The sequence below is a fragment of the Schistocerca americana genome, chromosome 4, assembly GCF_021461395.2.
Source record: "Schistocerca americana isolate TAMUIC-IGC-003095 chromosome 4, iqSchAmer2.1, whole genome shotgun sequence".
NCBI classification, from domain to species: domain Eukaryota; kingdom Metazoa; phylum Arthropoda; class Insecta; order Orthoptera; family Acrididae; genus Schistocerca; species Schistocerca americana.
Window position 1 is genome coordinate 512034156 of NC_060122.1, and position 14886 is coordinate 512049041.

A 14886-nucleotide genomic window follows, 5' to 3' on the forward strand; every position below is an offset into this window, starting at 1 on the left:
TCCGCCTCTGGCGAACGCCACTGGTGATTTACCAACACTCGATGCAAACTCAGCCGTGTTTACTCGGCAGTGCCCTTCCGCTCAGCACTAATACTGAGTCTCGCAGATTAGCAGCTGCATCGTGACAAAAATATATATATATATATATATATATATATATATATATATATATATATATATATATTTACGTTTCCAGCGAGGTTAAAAACGAGCACAGTATCCTGGAGACATGATTTTACTCTATAAAGAACGAATTGACTTGTTTTCTTCCTCATGCACCGTAAATCTTCACTCCTATTAACCATTACGTACTTCGCTTATTTCACTAAATTCAGCAGGGTTAAAGTGCAGAGCACACATACATACTTACTTACTCACTCGTCATACCGGACTCGAGAGTCCATTACCGCAGCAACGTATTTTCGCCACCTCTCCCTGTCTTGGGCTATTTCCTTCCATTCACCTTCAATACCTAGACTCCTTAAATCAGTCTTCACATTGTCCTCCCATCTACGCACAGGGTGAAAAGTATTTAAACCGACAAACTCTGGGAGGTTGTAGGGGACATCAAAACAAATATTTTTCTCTAATGTCATTTTTTCCTACGAGGAGTATTTAAACCGGTAGAGGAAGATTTCTCTGGCGGCAAATTAATTAAACCAACAAACACTTTTCCATTTTTTTATGATCAAGAGACAACACATTAACATAACCCAATTTCAATTACAGTAGATTTGCAAAAATGTCTCCATTGACACGTAAACAAAGGTTACACTGTCGGATCATGTTCTGCCTGACACGGGCAAAAACATCAGGAGTGTCCTGAATTGTTCCCCACACAAAAAAGTGGGGATCGAGCAGGCCATGGTGCAAGACCACCTCTGCCAATCTACGTGTCTGCGAACCGTCGGCCCAGGAATCGGCGCACACGATGACTGAAATGTGTCGGCGCCCCGCCATGTTGGAACCACATGCGTTGTCTTGTAGGGAGGGGGACGTCTTTCAGCAATTCTGGCAATACTGTAGCGAGAAAATTGTAATAGTGCCTGCTATTTAATGGCCTGGGTAGCAGATACAGCCCAATTAAACAGTCCGCAACAACACCGACCCACACTTTAACGAAGAACCGCACTTGATGAGCGCTAGTAACTGTGGCATGGAGGTTATCCTCACTTGAAACTTGCGAATTGTGCATGTTGAAGATTCCCTCACGCCCGAACGTTACTTCGTCGGTAAATAACACAGAGGATGGAAATGTAGGATGCATTTCACACTGTTCCAGGTACCATTGCGAAAACTGTGCTCTGGATGGATAATCAACTGGTTCCAGGTTGTGCACACGCTGTAAGTGAAATGGACGTAACAATTGCTCTCGAATGACTGTTCTTATACTCGTCTGATTCGTCCCCATTTTACGTGAAATAGCACGAGTGCTCACTGAAGGATCCCGCTCCACATGCTGCAAGACAGCTTCCTCAAATTGCAGCGTTCTTACCATGCGACGGCGTCCATGTCCAGGTAATCTGCTAAATGATCCGGTCTCACGCAGACATTGTTACACAGCAGCAAAGGTCGTATGATGCGGGATACGGCGATTAGGATATTGTTGTTGATAAACCCGTTGTGCAGCTCGTCTGTTGTGGTGTGTCACGTAGTACGCACCAACCATATCAGTGTACTCACTCCAAGTGCATCGCTCCATTACTAAACAGAGACAATGCACTTCTACACTGGTGGACAGCAATTTCCTACAACTGAAGAGTGTAATACGCCCTCTAACAACTGAAGATCGTTATACGGCCTCCACCGGTTTAAATAATCCTCATAGGAAAAAATGACATTAGGGAAAAATATTTGTTTCCATGTCCCCTACAACCTCCCAAAGTTTGTCGGTTTAAATACTTTTCACCCTGTGTAAAGAATATTGCTATAATGTCTACAGTCATGGAAATAAGTATTCATACAGTAGGTGGTCACAAGTAAATCGCCCACAGCGCCGATACGAACAAGTACGATGATGTAGCGTCAGATAACCATGTTCTTGGTAATGAAGCTTCCCGTATGCCATGAATCTATTCTGGGAAAATAAAATATGTTCCACTCCGCACGGTCTACGACAGGGAAAAATGTATTCATACAGCAGACTACTTTCAACCAAACAAACGGCTGACGCAGCCCCGGAGTGCATGCCACACGTGCGTAGTCGTGTGGCGGCCGTGAAGCAACAGCACGTCGGACGTGGGTACCGTGGAACAGCAGAATGGGCCGCAAGCGGAAGGAAACGACAATTGAGGAACGAAACATCGTTGTCGCCCAATATCTTCAACACAAGTCGTATGCCGAAATTGCGATCATCATAGGACGAAGCCGAGCGACTGTGCAATCTATCATTAAGCGATGTAAGAACGGACACGTAGTAATAAACAGTGAACGACACGGTCGTCCACAGAAGCTTACAACAAGAGAGACCAGAATGCTACTAAGAATCATCAATAAAAACCCGAAAACGACAGCGTCGGCACTATCCGCATATGTACATGACCACTTTCGAAAGGACATCACTCCAAGGGCAGTTCGTACCATTCCCAATCGTTCGGGCTACACAGCCAGGGTCCCGAGGCGAGAGCCCTACATCAGCAAAAAGAACAGGAAGTGGCGGATGGAATTCGCGAAACAGCATGTATCCAAGACAGCAGACTTCTGGGATACTGTATTGTTTAGTGATGAAAGCAAATTTAATATCGTGCACAATGATGCTAGGATCTTGGTCTGGAGAATACCGAATACAGTCAACCCACGTTGAAGCACGGAGATGGTGGAGTTATGGTATGGGGCAGTATGTCAGCCTCCGGTGTCGGAAAATTAGTGTTTGTGGAAGGTACCATGGACAGATTTGTGTATATGAAATTCGCAAACAGAACTTACAACAGAGTGTTGACGCCTTGGGTCTTCCTAGAAATTATTACTTCCAACAGGACAATGATCCCAAACATACGGCGCAAATTGTCCGGCTGTGGTTGCTCTACAACACTCCACACACTCTTAAAATACTAGCTCAGAGTCCGGACCTAAATCCCATTCAACACTTGTGGAGTGAGCTGGAAACACGGGTGAGAAAACACGACATCCGCAGTAACGCCTCTTTGAAAGAGGCTCTCCTTCGAGAATTGGAAGGTATCACGTCGGAAACTACAAGAAAAATTGGTCCATTCCATGCAACGGAGGTTGCGAGAGGTAATACATCGGAAGGATGTACATACGAAGTATTAAACATGTTCTGGCTTTGTTAGAATTGTCATTTTCTGTTGGTTTATGAATTCTTAATTCCCAGCGCAGTAGAGAACTTAAAAGACGTTTTTGTAATTTTTTTTTTTTTAAGCTTGTTCATTCTCGTTCTATATACCAGCATAGCTGCATTGGCGACTGGCCAATGTGTATAGTGCATATCCAATTAGTGTTTTTGGTTTAGTATTGTCAATAAAAGCAGTTTACTTTTCCACGCTCTAGTGTATGAATACTTATTTCCATTACTGTATATCGTTATACTTCGTTAGTAAAAGACGACCGGTTTCAACCACATTTCCAGTTATTTTCAGGACTAATAGCAACAGACAAACAGAAATAGCCAGAAAGGTCAGTGATTTAAAATACTACATAGAAAAAATACACATAATATTTTGCGGTAACGACCATATGGTATGCTACATACACGAGGGCTGTTAGGATAGTAAGGTCACACAGGTCACGAAATGAAAACGACAGCGAAAATCCGATGAAGTTTTGCACAGATGTGCACGTCTGTCGCTCGCGTCACCTCGCTCCTTTCGGTTCTTAACGATCAGTGAGCAGGTAAAGATGCCTGGAACAATAGTGTCTCCCGGCAAGTATGGGTATCCGCTGCGAGGTTTAGCCTGATTTCATCCATCCCCACGTAATGTACCTGTCATGCATTTACTTCTTCATGAAAATTGCGGCCGCGCTCTGCAGGGGCAGGGAGGACGTCCCTGCAGCGTTTTCGACTGGAATCGTTTGATCACCCACCATACAGCCCAGACTTGGCTCTCTCTGATGTTCATCTCTGCTCACATTAACCGCTGGCTACAAAGAGAACGTTTTGGCACAGACAAAACTCAGGGAAGTGGCGGAAACCACAGGCGGCTGCCCTCTATCTCGAGGAAAGCTGGTATAACGCTACGATAAATTTGAAAGTCGTAACAGCGACTATATAGTGAAGTAGCTGGAAGCTGTGCCAAACTATTGAAAATAAAACATTTTTTAAATAATTGAAAAGCCACGATCGCTTCAATCGTTCAGAAGATGACCGGTTTCAGTACTCTGAAGGTGCCGTCACCAGATCTGAAACGTGGATTAACATTTATAAAACCATATGGACACCATGGCATATGATGTCCATATGGTTTTATAAACGTTAATCCGCGTTTCAGATCTGATGATGGCACCTTCAGAGTGCTGAAACCTGTCATCTAATAAATGATTGAAGCGATCGTGGCTTTTCAGTTATTTTAAAAACAGAGTGATCGCCCCACGACACACCATGTGTTCACTGCAAAACATTTTTGACCTGTACTGTTTCCATTTCGCGATCGACTGGAATTTACTTTCCGAATAGCCTTCGTATTACTCAACTGAGTATTTCAACGCACCGACCTTTCTGATTATTTCTTTTTGTTTTGAGTCATTACGCATGAGGATGGCCGCACAACTTGGTAGGAACAAAAGTATAGCGATTTAGATCTTACGGTAGAAAGTTCTACTGTTTGTATCTTGCTTTTATCAAGGGTAAACAAACCGCGCAGAACTAACAAACAGTTTCCCGCTAGTCGAATATGGCGCTTTATCTCTCTGTGATACACATGGCCCGTTTGCTACATGCATAAACAGTTGCACAAATCACAGAAGGACCGTTTGTATGAAATAGACATTTATTGATAAAATTACCGTACAATAATCGACTAGAATATTAATGAGGCATCGAGATAGCGTACAGATAAACCACTTTCGTTGTTCAAGCAAGTATCGTCTGGATAACTAAGAACAGGCTCAATACGACATATATCAGATCAGGCGTTCCAGGCACATTTCCATATGTAAGTCTTTCTGCCCTTTGCGATGGTGCCGGGGCACCAATGCCGCACAAGCTTCCCCTTATTCCACTCCTCTGCACACCACTGTGTGTATGGACTCCATGCTAACGCTCACAGTAACCGACAATGCACGTACAGTCATTCAGCTGTTTTGATTCATTATTTTGTCGATTCTAGAAATCTTTTCGTCACTTATTATTGGCTCCAGCACATGGCAAAATAGTACCGTATCACTCCGGTTGCCACTTGGAAACTGGATACACATTCTGATTACCAGGCTACGTTCCTAAGCATCTTTCCTCAAACTTAGCTTATAGTGCATATAAATTTCAGTTGCCTTCAAACTCTCTTTGTGCAAGTATTCAATAATGTCGCGGCGCAGTTGTCAGGATGAATCTGTCACACACCTCTGTTGGTACATCTTTTAGAAAAGCTCTCTTTTGTATCTGTATGTTATCTAAAGGTAAATACAGTTTGCGTATTTTGCCTTAACCAAAACACAACTTTTTGTTTCTTCTCTTCACCAAAACATTTTTCGTTGATATTACACCAGTATTTTTACTTGACTTTTACTTACAGTTCGACGATAAAATGAAAGGAAACGTACGGACGATGGCTTAACACCAGTATTTTTATTTGACTTTTACTTACAGTTCGACGATAAAATGAAAGGAAACGTACGGACGATGGCTTAACACCAGTATTTTTATTTGACTTTTACTTACAGTTCGACGATAAAATGAAAGGAAACGTACGGACGATGGCTTAACACCAGTATTTTTATTTGACTTTTACTTACAGTTCGACGATAAAATGAAAGGAAACGTACGGACGATGGCTTAACACCAGTATTTTTATTTGACTTTTACTTACAGTTCGACGATAAAATGAAAGGAAACGTACGGACGATGGCTTAACACCAGTATTTTTATTTGACTTTTACTTACAGTTCGACGATAAAATGAAAGGAAACTTACGGACGATTGCTTAACAATGCCGGAACTTGTGTTATACCCACAGCAGAATCTTCAAAACGTTTTATTTGTTGACACAGAGGAGTTTTGTAAGTCGCACAGTCGTGTCTGGAATGGACAGGTTCTACACGGTAGTGAGCGAACTCGGCTATGCTGCCATCTCATGGCTAAATGGCAAATATTTTCGGCGTCACAGCTTTGTTTGCTTCACTTGAACGACTCTTATAGATAGAGGGGGAAGGGGAGCGGAGGGAGACGACAGGTAAACAGTGTAATCACATACGCGGTTTCTCTGTACACTGGTTCTGTGACATGCATATTTTGCAGTACAAGCCTAGCAAGTATCTGGAAACATTTTGCGACACTCCTTGAACTTACAATACCATCGGAGAGAAGATGAAACTTTCAATCGGCTTTTCCTCCCAGACCGTGAACTCACTCTTGGAATCCCCCCCCCCCTTTCCAACCGTACTCTAACTTCCCTTCCCACCCCAAATGGAGACTCAACTCATATTTTCCTTGTCTTATTAACATTCCATGCATCTCCTAACAGCTACATCGCTCCTACCAGTTCCCTTCCACACAGACAGCCCACATCCTTTTCCATATAACAACCTTTCCAATACTTCCCTCGTCACCATCCCTCTCCACAGTTACTAGGAGGCCCCCTCATACTATACTCATAACCAAAAGAATGGGCATTACATCACCATCTTGTCAAAACAACATCGCCTATTTTCTCTCTTAAGTTATATTAATTTTTAAAAACGAAAGGTAATCAAATAGAAGTGTGGCAATTTGGCCACTGCCAGCCCACTCGCAATAGGGGGAAATATAAAAAGAAACTGTAAAATAATAATTGATAAGAACGGAGACAGAGCAAACCGGCCACGTATTTGACAGAAGGAGCCTGTGCTGTGGCGTCCGAGCGGTGCAAAAACAGGGGACAGCGCGCACCCGGAGACAGCTGTCACTCAGAGGGGCAATCACGCCATTGTCCGCGACAGCAGTTGCGACCACGTTTCGAGGAGCGCGGGAGGCCTGAAAGGACGCTAATATGCCGAAACGGCGGGCTTTTAGCAGAGAGCACCGTAAGCCGGTAGCGACGACGCCGCATAATGGACGGCCGGCTGCTGGTCCAGCGCATCTTCCCCCACCCCCCTTCCCCCACCTTACCACACTACCCCGTATCACCCGCCCCTCCCCCTGCCCCTTCCCCGGACTCCACAGACAACAGCAGACTGCCAGGCGGCGTCTTGCAGGAAGCATCGGGCCTCCTGACGGCGACTTAACGGCCATCCTCGCACACGGCGCACGCCGGCCATTCCATTAGCCCCAGCTGCGGGTAGGGTAGGCTTGGGTGGTAGCTGGGGAAAGGGGGGGGGGGGGCATGGCCGATCGATGGCAGGCCCGCTCGTTGGGCTGCTCTGTAATCTGCAAACCTACCGCCACGCGGAAACAGTTGATAACTCACCCTCCACCACCGAAAAACTGCTGCCCTTACAGGCGATTCTACCGGTTAGTATAATACATGGCACTTAAAACTCACTGCGATCTCGGTATGTTTTACGAGAGAAGACTATGCATCAGTAGATCCTTTCTTCAGAAGACATTGCGCAACCATTAATGTAAATCACTTTAAGCAGATTTAGGAACGAAGAGCTGCGGTTAATTTGCAGTCAACGTCAACGTAATTAACTGCGGTGCTATTAACTGAGTTGTCGCACATTCTTGCTGAGTGCTCATTTGTTCTTTTTGGAAGTTTCGACCACGTTTCGTAACGACACAGTGTGTTAAGAGAACACACGGAAGATTAACTTGGAACTTAGCGTTTTCTGTCAACATTCTGCCGGCCCGAGTGGCCGAGCGGTTCTAGGCGCTTTAGTCTGGAACCGCGCGACCGCTACGGTCACAGGTTCGAATCCTGTCTCGGGCATGGATGTGTGTGATGTCCTTAGATTAGTTAGGTTTAAGTAGTTCTAAGTTCTAGGGAACTGATGACCTCAGCTGCATAGTGCTCAGAGCCATTTGAACCATTTATCAACATCCTGATACATTTATACCTTTCGCGTTACACAGTCTCGATCACAATTAATAATTTTGCAGAACCGATATCGGCATATTACAACCATCATGGCCTGTGCTCAAAACGAATAAGAATGTAAATACAGAGTTATGAATAAGTACCTTCGGGGCTTCAGAAAACGAGCGTGCGAAAACTACAAGGCACAGAAAAAATGACGCATATCAATGGGTAGAGCATCTACCGATGTTTCGATTTGTAAAAAGCGCCGTGGTGCAATTACACTAGGTGGCAGGTATGTCACGCCATACAGACAAATCATCATCTCCGTGTCGACGACCTTGTCTCGTTGGATACACCGGTTCTCGCCCGATCACTGAAATTAAAGCAATGTCGGGCCCAGTACTCGTATGGTTGACTGCCTGGGACACCAAGTCACCGAAGACTTGCACCAGTCCGTTGAAACATGTATTATTATTATTATTATTATAATTATTTGCTCGCCATTATCGCATCGAATAAGTTCGCGCCGGCAGACAGGCAACCCAATGGAGACGTGACGGATTTCCAAAAGGGGCTGCGTCACTCCGTCCCGTGCGATTGCTGTCTGCAACTTCAGTGAACTGCATGCACATACAGATGTTAGCCGCACCGCAAATGCTGCTCATACTGAAGACCTGTAAAGTGAGTTACGAATCTGGAAAGATGCTCATCCACTGATACATGTTCAAAAATGGTTCAAATGGCTCTGAGCACTATGGGACTTAACATCTAAGGTCATCAGTCCCCTAGAACTTAGAGCTGCTTAAACCTAACTAACCCAAGGACATCACACACATCCATGCCCGAGGCAGGATTCGAACCTGCGACCGTAGCGGTAGCGCGCTTCCAGATTGAAGCGTCTAGAAGCGCTTGGCCACCGCGGCCGGCACTGATACATGTCTATTCGCTAAATGTCTCGTAGTTTCCACACAAGGGTCTTCTGAAACCGTGGAGGTAGCTATCAATAATCCTGTATACATATCTCACGATTACGCAAATGAAGCTGTCATATCGCACAATATCATATTACTCCAGTGTATAAACACGACTTGTACAGTAACGGTATGCTTCAAGCAAACACCCACACTGAAGCCGGACTCCAGCCTACTGCTTCAGGTTTAGGATACAGCCAGCAAGATAGATGGGGGTCTCTACTAATAACTTATAAAAAATGTAAAGCCAACCGGAGATCAATAGCAGACCATTTGACTTGGAAGTCTCTTAACCACTCAGCTACAAAGGAACCATTTTCCTTCACTATTTATGAAAACGAAAACATATCATTAGGCGATTTTATACCACGACAGACGTCGCAGCCGATAGTGCTGAACTCTACATGACAAAAAACTCCCCATTCCAGAGCAATCACATGCTCATCCATTGTCAGCTCGAAGGGCTTTCTTCTTCAACGCATGTGCCTCCTCGTGAACACTGCTTCCAATACCTAACAGCAGTGACGGTCTTCTGAACTGCAAAGCCCACGTACACTACACTGCGGAATGTTGTGAATGTCAGGCAACGCTGCTGCGGCCGAACAAAAGCAAACAGCGAAAGCTGACAAGATGAGAGAGTGCCGAGCTTGGCGACCAACAGCAGCGGATGTCCGCCGTGCAGCTGACAAGCTAATCTGGAAATGCAATTATCAGGCTGGGCAAGCACGGCCCACCGCTGTGACAGAACCACGAGCCACTGCGCAGTAATAAGGAGATTACCCAACCGCGCCACTATTACCGCGTCCGCAATGCATACGGAAATGCTGTCGATGAGCGCATATAATGCAGCACATACAGTCAGTTCCACAAGAAAGTGTACGCCGTTATCTGTATGAAGCAAAAGCCACTATTATAAATACAGGGTGTTACAAAAAGGTACGGCCAAACTTTCAGGAAACATTGCTCACACACAAATAAACAAAAGATGTTATGTGGACATGTGTCCGGAAACGCTTAATTTCCATGTTAGAGCTCATTTTAGTTTCGTCAGTATGTACTGTACTTCCTCGATTCACCGCCAGTTGGCCCAATTGAAGGAAGGTAGTGTTGACTTCGGTGCTTGTGTTGACATGCGACTCATTGCTCTACAGTACTAGCATCAAGCACATCAGTACGTAGCATCAACAGGTTAGTGTTCATCACGAACGTGGTTTTGCAGTCAGTGCAATGTTTACAAATGCGGAGTTGGCAGATGCCCATTTGATGTATGGATTAGGACGGGGCGATAGCCGTGGCGCGGTACGTTTGTATAGAGACAGATTTCCAGAACGAAAGTGTCCCGACAGGAAGACGTTCGAAGCAATTGATCGGCGTCTTAGGGAGCACGTAACATTCCAGCCTATGAATCACGGCTGGGGAAGACCTAGAACGACGAGGACACCTGCAATGGACGGGGCAATTCTTCGTGCAGTTGACGATAACCCTAATGTCAGCGTCAGAGAAGTTGCTGCTGTACAAGGTAACGTTGACCACGTCACTGTATGGAGAGTGCTACGGGAGAACCAGTTGTTTCCGTACCATGTACACCGTGTGCAGGCACTATCAGCAGCTGATTGGCCTCCACGGGTACACTTCTGCGAATGGTTCATCCAACAACGTGTCAATGCCCATTTCAGTGCAAATGTTCTCTTTACGGATGAGGCTTCATTCCAACGTGATCAAATTGTAAATTTTCACAATCAACATGTGTGGGCTGACGAGAATCCGCACGTAATTGTACGATGGAGCTCCTGCACATTTCAATCGAAGTGTTTGTACGCTCCTGAACAACAGATTCGGTGACCGATGGATTGGTAGAAGCGGACCAATTCCATGACCTCCACGCTCTCCTGACCTCAACCCTCTTGACTTTCATTTATGGGGTCATTTGAAAGCTCTTGTCTACGCAACCCCGGTACCAAATGTAGAGACTCTTCGTGCTCGTATTGTGGACGGCTGTGATACAATACGCCATTCTCCAGGGCTGTATCAGCGCATCAGGGATTCCATGCGACGGAGGGTGGATGCATGTATCCTCGCTAACGGAGGACATTTTGAACATTTCCTGTAACAAAGTGTTTGAAGTCACGCTGGTACGTTCTGTTGCTGTGTGTTTCCATTCCATGATTAATGTGATTTGAAGAGATGTAATAAAATGAGCTCCACACGGAAAGTAAGCGTTTCCGGACACATGTCCACATAACATATTTTCTTTCTTTGTGTGTGAAGAATGTTTCCTGAAAGTTTGGCCGTACCTTTTTGTAACACCCTGTATATATTACATGATAATACATGTTATTAGTAATTGCATTATCGGTTATAGCTTGGAACCTTATTAGCACTCTCTCCGGTAAATCATCCACGTTTCCAACCTCCAAATATCGTTTGATCAACTTCGCACCGAATGTCTTTGACTTTTAAATAATTTTAGCATCAGCTCCATATGGAAGTTTTGGTCCCGTTGGATGATTTACAAGGAACACTGCCTCGTGACGCTTCAGATATTTTGCTCTCATTTTAAACGGCGTCCCGCAAAACAAAACATTCAACTCTCGCACTGTTTATCTATACACTGTGCAAAATCCCACTGATTTCAGATTCGAGACCACTCCAGAGATGTCGCTGCGGACGTTACATTTAAAATTATGGAGTACACTTTCCTGTGGAATGACTATACTCTACAATGAACGTGCAGCAGGTAATGTTCTAAAAGTTTTACGAATGCAATTACAGCATCTGCTAGTTTATTTACATTTTTTTTCACCTGGCAAGATTTGAGCATTCTGAATCTCTCTTGCATACTACGCTAGAAATACTTAGTGGGTCATCACTACAATCTGTATAGTCAATGAGCAACAAATAATGACAATAATAAGAATAGTAATATACAGGGTGTATCAAAAAGAATCATCCGATTTTTAAAAAATCGTAACTATTATGTTATTTGAGATATGTGCGTGAACAACGTACTGTTGGAAAAAGCAAACTCTCGAGATTTACATGGTTCGCACTAGGTAGCAGCAGTGTGCGCCCACTTCAGTTCTAGTAAAAATGGTGTCGGGACAACAGAAAGCGTTTTGTGTTCTAAGTTTTGCGTAGTGCGGGTCAGCAACAACCGTTCAGCATGACTTTCGTACTAGGTATGGTGTGGATCCTCCTACAACACAGAGCATTAGACGATGGCATGAACAATTCCGAGAAACAGGTTGTTTGGGTAAAGGCAAATCGCCGGGCCGTCCCAGAGTGTCTGACACAGACGTCGAACGCATCTGTCATACTTTGACAAGGAGTCCGCAGAAATCCGTTCGCTGTGCAACTCGACAGCTCAAAAAAATCAAATGACTCTGAGCACTATGGGACTTAATATCTAGCCGGCCGAGGTGGCCGTGCGGTTAAAGGCGCTGCAGTCTGGAACCGCAAGACCGCTACGGTCGCAGGTTCGAATCCTGCCTCGGGCATGGATGTTTGTGATGTCCTTAGGTTAGTTAGGTTTAACTAGTTCTAAGTTCTAGGGGACTAATGACCTCAGCAGTTGAGTCCCATAGTGCTCAGAGCCATTTGAACCATTTGAACTTAATATCTATGGTCGTCAGTTCCCTAGAACTTAGAACTACTTAAACCTAACTAACCTAAGGACATCACACAACACCCAGTCATCACGAGGCAGAGAAAATCCCTGACCCCGTCGGGAATCGAACCCGGGAACCCGGGCGCGGGAAGCGAGAACGCTACCGCAAGACCACGAGCTGCGGACTCGACAGCTCAAAATGCCCCCGATGTCCGTCTGGCGTGTGTTCCGTCGACGTTTATACATGAAATCATACAAAATTCAGCTACTGCAAGCTGTTCGTGAAGGTGAAAAACAACAACTGTGGAGTTCTGTAATTCCGTTCTTGGCAAGATGGAGGATGACAGTTTTCTTTCATGCTTAGTGTTTAGTGACGAGGCAACATCCATTTAAAAGGAAAGGTGAACCATCATAATGTGCGAATATGGGGTACGGAACAACGACATGGCCGGCAGAAGTGGCCGTGCGGTTAAAGGCGCTGCAGTCGGGAACCGCAAGACCGCTACGGTCGCAGGTTCGAATCCTGCCTCGGGCATGGATGTTTGTGATGTCCTTAGGTTAGTTAGGTTTAACTAGTTCTAAGTTCTAGGGGACTAATGACCTCAGCAGTTGAGTCCCATAGTGCTCAGAGCCATTTGAACCATTTTTGAACAACGACATGAAGTTGCACAACATGAGAGGGACTCTCCAAAATTTAATTTGTTTTGTGCAGTTTCGCAGGAAAATGTATATGGTACATTTTTCTTTGCTGAGGATACTGTTATAGGAGGCACATATCTCGATATGCTTGAGAACTTTCTTTTCCGACAGTTGGAAACTGATTCGAAGGACCGTTTACCAACAGGAAGGGGCACCGCCACAGAGGCATCTGTAAGTGCAGAAATTTTTAAATCAAAGGATTACTGAATGATGGATCGGTCGCACTGGACCAAATAATTCAGCTTTACAGTACTGGCCCCCAAGGTCACCGGACCTGACTGTATGTGATTATTTCTTGTAGACTCTGTTTATGTGCCTCCGATACCAACAACAATGAATGAACGGAGACATCGCATACCAGCAGCTGTGGACGCTGTAACTCAATACATGCTCGCAGCAGTGCGCGAACAATTTGAATACCGCACTGACATATGCCGTGCATCTCAAGGGGGAGCATATTGAACATCTAAGAGAAGGTATGAAAAAAAAAATGTTCTGAGTTTCCCGTTCTTCAAAAAACAAAATTCATTGCATATGTTAATTATTTTCAGAAATTTAGACGTGCCAAATCGGATGACTCTAGCAATGATATAGCAACGAATATATGGAATTCTGTTAAATGTCGGTATTATCAACACAGTCGACTGTTATTAACGCGTGGATTACCTTCGCTGCGAATGCCCTCACAGAAAATTATTTGTAATATTAACAAAGTGTTAATCAGTTTTCTATGTTATTCTCAAATGTAAGTAATGACATGTAACACAGAAGTGTGGCAGCAACACAGAAGAAATCAGTTTTGACAGCATGGCGACTGATCTGAGGAAAGGCGAAAATAAAGGATTAATATTAGATGATAAGATGGAAGGAAGAAAGCAGAAACACGCTGCCTGACAAAAATATGAAGCACCCAGAAGACATGGTAGGGAACCGTCAGATGTTGACTAGCCAATTGAGATGCCGGATATTCGTCTGAGACTGCTTTATCAGCACCTGACATAGTTTGAAGTAGTTCTCATTGTGGGCCTCCATTTGACGAGCTGTTCGAATTGTTTAACATCTAGATTTGTGTGGCATTCGGATGTGGTAGTGGTCAGACGCTGGACTGCGTCGGAACAGGAGGGCAAGCACACTCGTCAATAAGATTTCGATCGACCACCATCGTCGTATTGTGCGCCAGGCACATTGAAAACGCATCACATCTACCTATGCCATCCGGAAAAAAGTAATTCTGTGTCTTCTGACACTATTGTTCAGAGCTAAGCAAGCAGCCGGACTAGACGATTATCCACCAAATGGGTAGGTTGCCATTAACACCACAACACAAATGACTACGTCTGGAATGGTGTCGTGACCGGGAAACATGGACTGCTGATAAATCGCGGTTCTGCTCTATCCCGGGTGACCACCCGCCGTCGTCGAGAATGGTGGCGACCTGGAGAGAGGCCCATTTTGTAGAGGCACAGGACTCCCGGAGTCCTGGTGTCTGGGTAACCACCGAGCT

At 44.8% G+C, this 14886-nt stretch overlaps 1 protein-coding gene and 1 non-coding gene across 2 annotated transcripts in view; one reads left to right on the plus strand and one right to left on the minus strand.

Moving 5' to 3' along the window:
• Positions 1-14886, minus strand: part of LOC124612449 (kalirin) — a 1731149-nt gene that overhangs the window by 1084551 nt on the left and 631712 nt on the right. The window lies entirely within an intron of this gene.
• Trnas-gga lies at positions 7932-8015 on the plus strand. The gene is given in 2 exon segments: positions 7932-7971; positions 7981-8015. It is a non-coding gene; the product is annotated as a tRNA-Ser (tRNA).